The sequence below is a fragment of the Dipodomys merriami genome, unplaced genomic scaffold, assembly GCF_024711535.1.
Source record: "Dipodomys merriami isolate MVZ:Mamm:240054 unplaced genomic scaffold, mDipMer1.0.p SCAF_252, whole genome shotgun sequence".
In the NCBI taxonomy this organism is placed as follows: Eukaryota; Metazoa; Chordata; class Mammalia; order Rodentia; family Heteromyidae; genus Dipodomys; species Dipodomys merriami.
Genome location: NW_027203960.1, coordinates 1,458,484 through 1,473,518, shown reverse-complemented (window position 1 = coordinate 1,473,518; position 15,035 = coordinate 1,458,484). Strand labels below are relative to the sequence as shown.

Here is a 15,035-nt window from a genome sequence, read left to right as displayed (position 1 = left end):
TAATGCCCAGAGTTCAGGCCCCACTACCGAACGCCCCCGCAAAAAAGACATCAATACTACCAAATTTTTCAAAATTTCTTATGATGCTGAAGATTCAATTATAAACTATTAACACTTGATCATAACTCATTTTCATGGGAGTAGAATACAAAACACAAGATTAATCCTAATCATTTTAAAAGACCTTTATTTATACTACAAATTCATTCTTATAACTACAAATAATCTAAAAATAACAAGCACAGTGAGACAAAAAATAATTTAACTGCATCATCTACATTCAAAGGACTGTGCTAATAGAAAACAAAATTATACTAATAATTAGGTTACCCAATTCACTTACATTCTTTTATTCTATTTCTTTTAGTTTCATAAAAACTGGCTTTTCATGAAATGATGCATGAAAAGCCTATATACCCACTTACATTTTCAGATCTTAACAATATTTATTTCAGAAATGTCTTTAGCTATATAGTCAATGAACTAAAATAATAGTAAAATATTTAAATGTTTTTCAGAAATTGCAAAACTCGCTCTGGGATGTTATTTATATTGGAAAAGATATTCGAAAAGCCTTATTTGTTAAAGTTGTGATAGTTACTCCCACAAAAGAACTATTAATGAAGAAACCTTTGTATGTACAAACTTCAAATGCATCCACAATCTGGAGGTGACACATGTTTTTGTTTTTGTTTTTGAAATATATATCTAACACGCATAGCCACAATACTGATTTTCAGTCAATATGATGGGATATTCAAACCTTAAAAATACGGATTTTATTATCTTAGTGTGAATAGATACGATCTTACAAAGAAAGTTATTTTTAACAGAAATCCGGAGTTTACCTACCTTGAGTTTCACAGAAATAACCAGAGAGTAATACTTATTTGTTCAAGTCGGTCAAAATCACTCCATGAGTATTTCTTAAAAATATAATCAATTTAAGAGGTCAAATACATATCTTGAACTGACAGTCATAACTTACTACCCAATTATATGTGTATCTTTTTACCTAACACATACTAAACGCTGAAAATGATCTCTTTTATCTAACTTAATGTTGTAATTGCTTTGATTATGATGATGTTATTAACAAATAAAATGTACAGAAGGGTGTTTCCACTGAAATGACAGGACAGAACACTGATAAATAAAAAAACATTTTAAAAAACATTTTAACACAGCTCTTTTCAGCCTCACCCTGTTCATATTTGCAAGCAACATTGCAACAGCACACACACACACACACACACACACACACACACACACTTAAACACATATTTGTGCACATGTACACATATACACGCATGCCAAATTCAGAGTTTATTGTACAAAAAAGTTCAAATAAAATATTAGTGATTAGGACAAATTATAATTTGTCTTATTACAAAATAATACATATTCCAGTCACCAGGGTTGTTACATTTTACCTGCCCCTCCACATGTGACCACTTATTTTATTTTAGGTAATTAATTAACTAATTCATTCCTTCATTAGTTAAATACTAATACTAGAGCTTGAACTCAAGGCCTAGCTCTGTCCCAGAATTTGTTATTTTTTTGTTTTAGTTTTCTCAAGGCTAGCATTTTACTGCTTGTAAGACAGCTCCATTTCTAGCTTTTGCTGGTTACTTTCAAACCAGAATCTAATGGACTATTTTTCTTGGTCTGGTTTCAAACCACAATCATCAGATTTCATCTTTCTGATTAGCTAGGAATAATGACATGAACCACCAGTGTGGCTCCTACTTTTTCCTATACTTATCTATTGCATATACTTCGATAGCAATTAAATATTGAGAGTATAGAAGCAAGATGTACACTGAGTATACTCTTCTCTCAGAAAATCAAGTTAGTAATGTAAATTTCTTCTTAAGATCATACACAAAAATACTTAAGAAGAAATCTGATGATGATGATGATGATGATGATGATGATGATGTGTGTGTGTGTGTGTGTGTGTGTGTGTGTGTGTGTGTGTGTGTGCTGCAATATGTTTCACATATAAGCACTGTGCAGGGGTGTCCAGCCATTCAGATTTATCGCATAAATATCTGCCTTGAGCTACTAACTCATGGACAATGTCTAAGTGTCCGCTCTAGGCTTCCTGATGAAGAGGGGTATACTCATCCTCATGCCTAGTATTCATGAGTGGCCTTTTTGGAAAGTAGTGTCCGCACTGTAGTAAGCTACAAGAAAAACACTCTACCACTTATCACCTTCCCAGCCCAAGGATTAAGATTCTTGTCTGTAATTTAGTCAAAGCTATGTCTCTTTATGTAGGTGACTAAAAATGTATGTGCTAATTTCAAGTAAATACATAAATTCTATTTCCATCTCTTTTAACAAATAAAACAATAAAACTGCTTTATAAATAGATCAGAAGCATTGATTTTGTGGATAGCTAGGTCATTGCACATCTGTATCTCTCTTCCTCTCTCTCATGATTTTCATAGACAATATGGTTGCTCCATAATTGTCCTAATTTATTTTGCTTTTATATTTTTGGTTGCATCATTTCACTTTCTGCTCTATCATTTCCCATATCAGCACCACATAAACAGAACCACAGAAGTGATTCTGTGGTTCAACTAGTAGAGCGCTTGCTTTGATTTGAAGAGCTCAAGGACAGTGCCAAAGCCCAGAGTTCAGGCCCCACAAGTAATGTTTTTTTTTAAAAAAGAATCTAAATCCTTGATAACTCTAGGAACAAATATGACTGAAATCAGTTGAATCACACTTTTCCTGCACAATGAAAGAAAAGGTCCAGGCTAGGAAAGCTACTAGAGAAGGCAGGCAGATTGTATCTGTGAAAAAAAACTTTCAGGAAAATGGTATCGAGGATTACTTACTGGTGATCCACTTGCATTGGAAACATGATGCTGAACTATTACTTGCTGATTCTGAAATATTGCTTCGATCATTATATTCTCCAAGAAGAAAAAATGAAATTTAATTGATATCAAAGGAATACTAATACATTTTGACTTCTCATTAAGCATCTTCAATCATCAAAATCACTTGAAAACAGTAGATAGGCCAACTTTTTTAGATGAAAACAAGTGTCTTTAAAAAAACAAGGAATTTAAATAGTCATGCAAAGGACTTCTATTTTACTACTGTATTATACATTTTTTTTCTAATGTTGGGTACCAATAAATAATGGATCTATTAGAAAGCTCTTAAAGCTCATATATTGAAAAGTAAGTTCTCTTACACTATATCATAGTATTTCCCAAGTCATATACATAGAAGGCATTGTTTCCTATTTTCTCCTTCCTAGAATAAGCTGCACATGTAGACACCACTGGTCCTCATTTTCAGTCTGTGCATTTGAATACGGAGGAAATCTTTCCTCTGCTCTTTATCAATTCACTACTATCCAGTTAGAATAATTTAGAATAGTAAAAATGGAAAAAGAGAAAATAAATCATGGTGAAAAAACATATGCAGAAAATTCACCGGATTTTCTGACCATGTCAACCAACGTGAGCTACTGGGGAAATACATGGACACCTCATTCCCACTATTACTCAAAGTCTCTGGTTAGGCAATTCTGATGAAGACAAGGAACAAGATGAAAACGTGAAGAATGGTATCAATTGCAAGAAAATAATGGAGAAGAATCCATGCAAATTTCTTCTTTGGGATGCCGAAATTAATCGACTTACTAGAGTTCCGAGACTACTTTCCCAAAAGGCCACTCATATGTATACTAGGGATGAGGTAAGTATACCCCTTTTCATCGGGAAGCCTAGAGTGGACATTTAGACATTGTCCATGAGTTGGTACCTCAAGGCAGATATTCATGCAATAACTCTGAATGGCTTGGCACCCCTGCACAGTGCTTATACGTGGAATAACACCAGAATGGATTCTTTCTTACTTCATTATGATGAAGATACCAATCCCCAAACTAAAGGTCTCTTGACACCCTTGCATTTTGCTGCTGGGAATAGAAATAGCAAAGATATGCTGTATCTCCTTCTGTTGAAACATTATATCAAACCGGGTCTGAAGAACAACTTGGAAGAAACTTCATTTGATATTGCCAAAAGGATAAGTATGTATCACTACCTCTTTGAAATTGTGGATGGCTCTACAAATTGTTCTCCTACGTAGGAGTTTGGTTAAGTTTCTTAAATTTCAAAAGTGCCAGTCCATCCTTTGTGTCCCTACAACATATTTTCATATACAAAGCAACAGCAATATCTTAATTTAAAAATTCATGGATTCCATTGTATTCTTCCACGTGAATTGCCAGATTTGATATCAAAATGTATTCAAGAGTTGTTTGTATGCATCTATAATGATTGCTGCAGAGGTTGAGATTTTTTTAAATTTTAACTTATGGTTGAAATGAATAGTATAGAAACTAAAGATATTCCTGGTGCTTGTCTAAAAAAAGTATCTATGTTTGTATAAAGTCCATAATATATTTCATTGTCTTCTATATATAATACGTTGAAGTCTACATTGATTTACAATATATAGGTTCATTCATAAATGTGTCCTTTCAGATTACATTCCATAAAGTAAAACTTTAAGATTCCTTTTTCCTAGGTCCTTATATTATTTGTTTTTTATTTTTTTATTTTATTTATTTTTTAACAATTACGATTTTTTTATTGTGAAAATACCATACAAAGGAGTTACAGTTACTTGGGCAATATAATGAGTACATTTTTTAGCAAGAATTGTTGCCTCCTCTTTGTTTCCTTCCCATCTCTTCCCATCTCGCACCGCCAACCCCTCACCTCCGCCTACTCTCCCCCTACTCCTTACCCCGGCCTCCCCTCCACCAGGCCAAAGTTGTAAAGTTCATGTTTCAACATAATGACTTGTACATATCGTTGTTGCAAGGGTCCACCTGTATCCCTATTTAAATTATTTGTTTTTTTCCCTTCCCCTCCACAACTTATCCCAACATCAAATACAGTGAAACCAGGGGTTATACTCTGGGGAAGGGACATAGAAAGCAACAAACAAATCATGATATAAATGTGTTAGAAACAACAATATGAAAAAAAACACTTTTATTCCACCTTCCCATCCCTTCCCATCCTTCCCCCTCCTTCCCATCCAGCCCTCCCTGCCCCCCTACCAAAGTTGTAAAGTTCATTTTCGACATAACAACTTGTACTTGTCATTGTTGCAACGAGTCCACCTGTATTCTTATTTAAAGGACTTGTTTTTCCCCTTCCCCTCTACAAATTATACCGACATCAAATACAGTGAAAGCAGGGGTTATACTGTGGGGGAGGGACATACAAAGCAACAAAGAAATAATCTTATAAATGCATTAGAAACAATCACATGAAAGAAAAAGAACATTTGAATACATATCTTAGGGTTCATTTCCCTAACATCACCTTATTTGACCTTTTCTGCTTGACTCAGACATATACTAGATATGGCAAGTAAGGAACACCATGGGACCTATGTTTCTTTGGGCTTGGCTTACTTAATATAATTTTTTCCAAGTCTTTCCATTTCCTAACAAATGGGGCAATGTCATTCTTTCTGATGGAGACAGAGAATTCTATTGTGTATATATACCACATTTTCTTGATCCATTCTTCTAGTGAGGGGCATCTGGGTTGGTTCCATAAGGTAGTTATAGTAAATAATGCTTCAATAAACATAGTTGTGCTGGCAGCTTTAGTGTGGTCTTGTTTGTAAACATTTGGGTAAATGCTCAAAAGTGGGATTGCTCGGTAAGAGGGGAGCTCTATGTGGAGTCTTTTCAGGAACTTCCATACTACTTTCCAAAGTGGGTGAACAAGTTTACACTCCCATCAACATCCCCTCCAGCATCTGTTGTTGTTAGAGTTCTTGATTTTTGCCATTCTAACTGGGATGATGTGGTATCTCAATGTTGTTTTGATTTGCATTTCTTTTATGGCTCGGGAGGTTGTGCATTCCCTCATGTGTCTATTGGCCATCCTTCTTTCTTCTTCAGAGAAGTTTCTCTTTAAGTCTTTAGCCCACTTATTTATTGGGCAGTTGTTTCTTTGAGGATTTGTTGTTGGGGGGTTTGATTTTTTGAGCTCCAAGTATATTTTAGATATGAGACCCTTGTCCATTGTATGGTTAGTGAAGATCTTCCCCCAATCTGTGGGATTTCTATTGATCTTGCTAGCTATGTCCTTTGCCATAGAGAAGCTCTGCAGCTTCATGCAATCCCATTTGTCCAAACCTTCTTTGATTTGTTGTGTTTCTGGATCTCTATTAAGAAAATTTTGGCCTGCGCCAAGGAGACCTAGGGTTTCTCCTATTCCATCCTGTAATGTTTTCAGAGTGTCTGCTTTGACTCCAAGGTCTTTGATCCATTTGGAGTTGCTTCTGGTGCACGGTGATATATAAGAATCTAGCTTTGGTTTTATACAAGTAGTTAACCAATTTTGCAAGCACCATTTACTGAAAAGACTATCTTGCATTCTATCTTTTTAGCTCCCTTATCATTAGATGGCTATAGGTCCTGAGGTCTGTTCTTGTGCTACTATCATGCTGTTTTGATTACTATGGCTTTATAATAGAGTTTGAAATTTGGTATTGATATTCACTAGCAGTGTTCTTTCCGTTGAGGAGCGTTTTTGCTATTTGGGGTCTTTTATTGTTCCATATGAATTTTTGGATTGCCTCTTCTATTTCCTTGAAGAATGAGGTTGGATTTTGATTGGCATCGCTTTGAATTTGTAGATAGCCTTGGGAAGTATTGCCATTTTCACGATGTTAATCTTGCCAATCCAGGATCATGGGCATTTTCGCCATTTTCTTAGTTCTGTTTTTATATCCTTTTTCAAGTTTTTACAGTTTTGATCATAAATGACCTTCACTTCTTTGGTTAAGTTAATTCCTAGGTATTTTATTTTTTGTGGGGCTATTACAAATGAAGTTGCTTTCCTAATTTCAGCAACACTTTACTCATTATTGCCATACAGAAAAGCCATTGATTTGGGGGTTTAATTTTATACCCCAGTACTTTGCCAAAGTTTGGAATCAACTTCAGTAATTTGGGAGTCGAGTCTATCGTATTCTTTAAATACAAGATCATGTCATCTGCAAAGAGGGAGAGTTTTATTTCTTTTTTCCCTATTTGGATCACTTTTATGTTTGCATCTTGTCTTAGTGCTGTAGATAGGAATTCTATTACTAGATTGAAGAGAAGTGGTGATAGTGGACATCCTTGTCTTGTTCCAGAGTTAAGAGGAATGACTTTAGATTTTCACCATTAAGTATAATGGTGCCTGTAGTTTTGTCATATATAGACTTTATTCTATTGAGGAATGTTCCATGGATTCCTAATTTTTCCAGAACCTTCATCAGAAAGGGGTTTTGGATCTAGTCGAATGCTCTTTCTGCATCTATTGAGATAACCATGTGGTTCTTATCCATGCTCCTGTTGATGTGATGAATTATATTAATTGATTTGCGAATATTGACCCAGCTTTGCATCCCTGAAATGAATCCTGTTAGATTGTGGTGTAGGATTTTCTGAAGACGATTGGCCAAAATTTTGAGAAGTTTTGCATCAATGTTCATGAAAGAAATGGGCCTATAGTTCTCTTTCTTTGATGAGTCCTTTCCTGATTTTGGGATGAGAGTTATGATGGCTTCATAGAATGTGTTGGGTAGTGAACTTTCTCTTTCAATTTCATTGAAGAGTTGGAGTAGTATTTGTGTGAGTTCTTCTTTTAAAGGCCTTGTAGAACTCTGCTCTAAACCAACTGGACCTGGACTTTTCTTAGCTGAGAGGTCTCTATTGCAGTTTCTATTTCAATGCTTGAAATGGGCCTCTCAAGATGGTTTAACTAATCTTGGTTTAGTTTTGGCATGTCAATATTTGCTAGGAAAAGGTCCATTTCTGCCACGTTCTCAAACTTATTAGCATAACGTTTTGCGAAATATTCCCTTATAATGTTCTGAATCTTGGTTGTTTCTGTGGTGATGTTTCTATTCTCATCTCTGAGTTTTATTTGGGTGTGTTCTCTTCATTTTCTGATAAGATTTGCGAAGGGCCTGTCAATTTTGTTAATTTTTTCGAACAACCAAGTCTTTCTTTTGTTGATGTTTTCTATAGTTTTTTTGTATTCTAATTCATTTATTTCTGATTTAATTTTAATTAAAATGAATTAATTGAAATAATTATTTCTTTCCATCTATTACATTGGGGTATATCTTGCTGCTCTTTTTCAAGGAGGTTCAGATGTCTCATTAAATTGTTACTTTCAGATCTCTCCAATTTGTTGATGTAAGATCTCAGAGCTATAAACTTGCCTCTAAGTACTGCCTTTGCTTTGTCCCAGAGGAGCTGGTAATTTGTGTGCTCATTTTTGTTGGATAGCATGAACATTTGAATTTCCTGTCTAATCTCTTCCATGACCCACTCATGATTCAGCAGTGTGTTGTTCAGCCTCCATGTGTTACAGGACTTTCTTTGGTGGCTTTTGGTGTTGAGTTCTAATTTTAATCCCTTGTGGTCAGAGAGAATGCACGGTATCACTTCAATGTTTCTGAATTTGGACAAGTTTGCTTTGTGGCCTAAAACGTGGTCTATTTTAGAAACTGTTCATGTGTTGCTGAGAAAAATGTGTATTCTGATGCTGATGGGTGAAATATTCGGTAGATATCTGTTAAATCTAGTTGATCTATGAAGTTGTTTAGATCTGGGTTTCTCTGTTGAGTTTTTGCCGAGTTGATCTATCTAGTGGGGAGAATAGTGTGTTAAATCCACAACAATTAATGTCTTTGGACTCTATGGGATTTGAGGGAAACTAGTGTTTCTTGGATAAATTTGGATGCTCCCTTGTTTGGCGAGTAGATATTTAAAATTGTAATATCCTCCTGAAGGAGAGATTCCTTAATTAGTATGTAGCAACCTTCTTTATGTCTTCTCATGAATTTTCATTGGAAGTCTATTTTATCTGATATTAGGATTGCAACTCCCGCCTGTTTATGGGGGCCGTTTGCTTGGTAGATTTTTTTTCCAACCTTTAACATTGAAAATGTGTTTGTTTTTACTGGCAGGATGTGACTCCTGAAGGCAGCATATAGAAGGATCTTGCTTTTTAGTCCTACTAGAGAGTCTATGTCGCTTAATTGGAGAATTAAGACCGTTAATGTTGAGAGATAGGACTGAGAGGTATTTGGGAGTTCCTGCCGTGTTATCCACCTTGTTGGGGTCTACAAAAACTGGGTTCTTCCTAAGGTTCTTGGATTCTCAGTTTGGGTGCAGTTTCTAGGCCTTTATTGTGGTCTTGTTGGTTTTCTATGTGTAGGACATCTTTAAGAATCTTTTGTAGGGCTGTTTTGGTAGAGATGTACTGTTTCAATTTTTCTTTGCTATGGAAGGATTTTTTTTGGCCTTCAGTTATGAAGGAGAGTTTAGGTGGATACAGTATTCTTGGGTGGTAGTTGTTTGTCTTTAGGGCATGGCATACATCATTCCAGTCTCTTCTTTGCTTTGATTGTCTCTGCTGAGAAATCTGAGGTGATTCTAATTTGTTTCCTTTTATAGGTGATTGATCTTTTCTCCTTGACATGTTTAAGGACCTTTCCCTTGTTCTCAATTCATCCTATGTGGATTATAATGTGACGGTGGGATGTCCTATTCTTGTCTGGTCTATTTGTAGTTCTAAAAGCTTCTTGTATCTGAATAGGCCTATCCTTTTGCATGTTGGGAAGTTCTCTTGTAGGAGCCTGTTAAACAAATTTCCTTGACCATTAACTTCTGTTTCTAGGTGTTCCGCTACACCCATAATCCTCAGATTAGGCCTTCTGATTGTGTCTTCCAAGTGTTGGATAGATCTATCATATTTCTTGGACTTGACTTGGATGGCTGTATGTTCTTTCTCTATAATATCTAGGCTGTCTTCAATCCCCGAGTTTCGATCTTCTGCATGGTCTAAACTGCTGTCAAGACTTTCTATTTTAAAATTTCTTTTCCTTCTAATTGGTCAGCTTTGATGGCTTCAAATTCTTTGTTGAAGCTTTGTTTTTGATGTTGTATGAACTTTTTTACTTCCTTAATTTGGTGTTCAGTGTTCATTCTCAAATCACTTAGTTGAATGTTCATGGTTTGCTTAAATTCCCTTTTCTTCGGTTGGGTTCCATTCAGTATTCCCTTTGTGGTCTCCCTGACTTTCTTCAGCTGTTTATTAATGGATTCCATGTATACCTTTAGTGATCATTGTGTATACTCTCAATTCCTGTATTACTCTTTGCTTAGCTTCCTCATGTTCACGCCATTCCTGTAGTTCTCTTTGAGTGTTCTCAGCCTGCTCATGCCATTCCTGCCTTTTTCTTTAAGTATTCTCAAGCTGTACACCCAAATCCTGTATCAGTTTTTGAGTAGCTTCCTAAGCTCAGAATATTCCTGTATAAACCTTTGGTTTGCCTCCTCTCTCTCCCTATCACACTCATACAGAGTCCTTTGTAGGTTTTCAATCTTTTCCTGTATTGACCTTTTGTTTGCCTCCATTGAACTTTTGTTTGTATCCTCTCTCTCTCTCTCTCTCTCTCTCTCTCTCTCTCTCTCTCTCTCTCTCTCTCTCTCTCTCTCTCTCTCTCTCTCTCTCTCTCTCTCTCTCTCTCTTTCTCTATCATGCTCATACAGACTCCTTTGTATATTTTCAATCTTTTCATTTATCATGTTTGCCAGCACTGTTTGTAGAGCTAATTGGGAACTCTCCTCTGGATTATTCATTATCTGTTCTGTCCCCTGATTATCATGAGTGGGAGTTGAGATACCCAGGACTTGCCATTTTTCTTGTCTTTTTCTGGCTTACTCGGCCCATTTGGGATGAAAATAACACCAGTTTAGTGCTAGAACACTAACTTAAGACAAGCATCAACCAAAGTCTGTATTTGCACAGTCAATAGTCTGCAGATACAATTTTGTTCAATAGGTACATCTATTCAACGTCAAATGGGCTAACAACCACAAATATGAATTTGACAAACCAGAAATTATTAGGGTTAGGGAGAGATATGGGTAAAAAATAGGAAGGCACAGGGAGAGTTAACTTAACTAAGTCCTAATCTCAAAGCAGGAAATAGGTGGGATAGGTTGAAAGTAGAGATAAAAGAAGAAGAAGAAAGAGCAAGGGGAAAAATAAGAGACCAGAAAAAATAGAAAAGTAAAAATTAAAAATATTATGCAGATTCAAAACGAAATATTCAGAGAAGCACATGCATATAATGCAGAAGGGGAGGGATATAAAGGAGATGTGAAAAACTTAAAAATAAAAATACTGAAAATATTATATAGGTATAAAGAGGTAATACTGCCATTAAGGAATTTAAGTCTAAGAGGTTTTGAACTGAATAATCAATTCTTGGATTAAGTGTGTACACAATAAAGGATAAGGTCTAATAATCAACTGTGGGCATGTCTGAGGATGTGCAGAAAAACAATTAACTCACATAAAAGAGAATGAAAGAAAAGAAAAGGGGAAAAGAATAAGAAAGAAAGAAAAAAGATCAGAAATTCAATAGAGCAAAACAAAAAACAAAAAAAAATTTAAAAGAAAAAGAAAGAAAGAAAAACGCATACACACATATACCTCTAAAAAAATAATAAGAGGGAAAAATGTTACTAGGAAACATTTTATTTTAAAAAAGGTAAAAATTAAAAATTAAAAAAAAAGTTTTAGAAAAAAAATTTTATAAAATGTACAAAAAAAGGAAAAAAAATAGTTCTTTATTTTGGGAGTGGTGGGAAAAATCCTGTATCTCCCTTGTGTCTATAAACAGCCTTTTGTTTGAGTCTCTGGTCCGCTTGTGGTGTTTGATTTTCCTGTGGCTTGGTTGGTTTCTTAAGTCAGTTTGGTTGAACAGGCAGAAAAATGCTCTGCTTTACCCAGGATTTTGTGATCCTCCTCTCAGTTTAGTTCAATGGGAGGGATATGCTTTGATTATCACAAAAGAGGGAGATGGCTTTTTCCTCAAGTTTGGAGATGCTGTGATGAGGCTAGGTTCTGGGTAGAGTTGAGGCCTTTCAGCAAACAGTAGCTTTTCCTGGGAGCTAGTTTGTAAGAAACTCACAGAGCCCAGCCTGGATCCACTCTCTGGATTTATGTTTACTGAATTTCAATTGATTGTCAAGGCTGCTAAAGGGAGGGGCAGCCTCTGGCTCTGCTTATCCAGTGAAGAAAGCCACTCCTGGGGCTTGCGCCTGAGTTGGATTACTTTTCCCTGGGTCGAGCTGATTCTGGCAGGTCACATAAGCAAAAAGAAAAAATCCAGAAGTTGTGCTGTGGCTCAAGTGGTAGAGTGCTAGCCTTGAGCTGAAGAGCTGAGGGACAGGGCCCAGGCCCAGAGTTCAGGCCCCACGACTGGACCCAAAAAAACCACAACAACAAAAAAATGTAATTGTTCATTATACCTATAATTTCAAAAGTAGCTAAAGCCAAGAAGATGAAAACGTTGTTCATATGCATGTTTACTTAATGTCCTGGCCTGTCTACCATACAACCAGGCAGGAACTTACACTAATGACTTTCTATCACCAAATATTTCCATAGCTCCTGGAGAAGTCTATATATTTCTCCTCGATATTAGGCCTTAAATGGGTAATGTTTTAATCAAAGTGTTTCCTCTTGCCTCCAGGCTTTAAATTTACAAATGGTAAAGCTTTAGGTCTAACTCTACCAAAAACTGAGGTAGAAATAATGGGATAATACTTTAAAACAGAGTTGCCTTTGATACACTAACCACACAGAACAATGCATAACAATTTCTTATATTATATCTACTTATATATTTTATATTTATATGTGCTGATCTTAAATTTCACACAGTGAATCTAACTAGAATTAATTTATAAATTGACAAATAAATTGAAATTTATTCCCATAAATAGATTGGAACATAAATAATTAGGTTTAGAATATATATTCGAATGTAAAAATTATCAATTCATTGTCTTTGGTATAAGCTTGTGATACCTTCTAAGTGTTCTTGATCTTCTGAATTCACATAGTAAAAAAAAAAACAGTATTGTTTTCCTCTAATCTAGAAGAGATTTTACACTGCTGCTGTGTTTATTGTAATAACTCGCTGGTCCCAAAGTGTTTTTCTCCATATGATGCCTAAAAGCTATTATTCTTCTGCAGTACCCACGGGTCTGAGGATACCAGATCCCAGTTATCTGCATCATCAGATAACAATGGCAAGTCTTCTCACCTTGGCCCATGCAACATGCTAACAGAAAGTAATTGAAGTCCCATCTCAATTTCTCATTTCCTATAATATTTCAGGGCTCCAATTCCTTGCAGTAATTAGCAGTAAGCAATTGTGAAATGTAAGGCAACTTAAAATGAAAGAGGAAACCACAAGATATGAGAGAAAGTATTGTAGTTCAAACTTTCAATTTACAGATGACAAGCCCATATGAGTAAACAAAATCACAAATGTCACAAGATTTTTTTTTAATACCTCTCTCCTATTGATGAATGAAAGATTTCAGCCCAGCATAAATAGGCCAAAAAAATTCCTGGAATGATAGATCCATAATTGTTCTACCAAGGCTAGGAAACTTGACTTCGATGTCAAGTATAATTTAGAAAAACATTGAGAAGACCCTAGTGCTTCAAAACACTGGCACTTCAGTAAAACTTGGTTCTGTAGTATAAAAATGTTGTCATTCTCAAACCAATGTAACTTACATTTAATCTCCTGAAAGTATGTTCCTTTTCAAATAAACTTTTTAGAATCATATTCACCAAAATAACACTTGACAAGTAGATGATAGTGATATTAAAAGTTTCTCAAGTGTAGGAATCAAGTTACAATAGAGTTGATTTATTTACCGAGCACTAATGCCAAATAAGTTCAACCATTCATTAAAGTGTGGAAATAGTATCTCCCACCATTTGCGTTGTTCAGTAGGTGCCTTCCAGAAATGTGTTAAATAGATCAGCCTCCCATATTTCAAACCCAAATATTAGCTAATAAAGTAAATTTCATCACATAAGAAGGTACATTTTAAAAAGTCACTAATAGTTGCCTTATCATGTGTTGCCTTATCATATATTTTCCCTATCTGTCTAACATAGTAATAAATATGACTGTAAGTCTTGAATATGGGTACTGATCAGAGATGTGACAAACATAAAATCTATCTTCTATTTCTATCATATTCCTCTAAGTAGTAAATTTTAGTTTTCTTCTTTTTCCAAAACTTATAGGTAGTAGAAAATATTATCCCATGTAAAATCAAATAATCACAGACCATTGCACAAAGCCATTTATAAAAACTGGTAGTTAGCTATAAATTCTAAGCAATTTTTAAACTTTCTTGTTGACTAAAGATTAATCTTCCAAAAATATGAGAATAAAATCATGTTTAGGTCCTTCACGTCTCCAGTCTTGCAAATTGTTATTACAGATGAATGAATTATGGAAGTATATGCTGACATCAGTTCAAGTATATGCAGGATTGAAACACCATGGAATATATATAAACGTTTCAAAGTATTAACAGACAATTTAACAGAATAACTATCAGGAAGTTGAAACCAGAAAAAAATAATAGTAAAGACATAGAATGAATGAAAAATGGAACAAGGGGCAAGTACAGCTACAATACTCAATGTACACATATAATAAAAGAAGTGGTAAATCTGAAATAAATCTTGAAGAAAGTGTTGGTTGAGAATGATAGAAGGAGTGACTCTGATCCAGGAGCATTGGACAATTAGATGGACATATTTAATTGTAACACAATTGCACAACCTATTGAACTTCAGTTAAAAACACAACTACAAACAAAAACACACAAAAAGCACAACCAAACAGCAATCTCTAGAAAGTATGTATATGACCTCACAAAATTTTAAGCAGTAAATGAAGGGCAATCTTGGGAAAAGCAAACAAAGCTGTTCAAAGAGGGCAGTTTAAGGTAGGGGAGAATTTTGAACAGTTTTAAATAGATTGTCTAATGTTATAAATCACCTACATCTACTGCACATATTTTCTTCTGTGAGTATTTCTTTTTTTTTGGTCTGGTCATGGTGCCTGAACTCTGG

General features: G+C 35.1%; 1 long non-coding RNA gene across 1 annotated transcript in view; it reads right to left on the bottom strand.

Annotated features, from left to right (window-relative positions):
• Positions 1–868: 868 nt before the first annotated feature.
• LOC138836694 (uncharacterized) overlaps positions 869–15,035 on the bottom strand; it is a 39,250-nt gene continuing 25,083 nt past the window's right edge. Inside the window, exons 3-4 of the long non-coding RNA XR_011375006.1 lie at positions 2,856–2,933; positions 869–926 (exon numbers count right to left, since the gene is read on the bottom strand). This is a non-coding gene — a long non-coding RNA (uncharacterized lncRNA). The remainder of the gene's footprint in view (positions 927–2,855; positions 2,934–15,035) is intronic.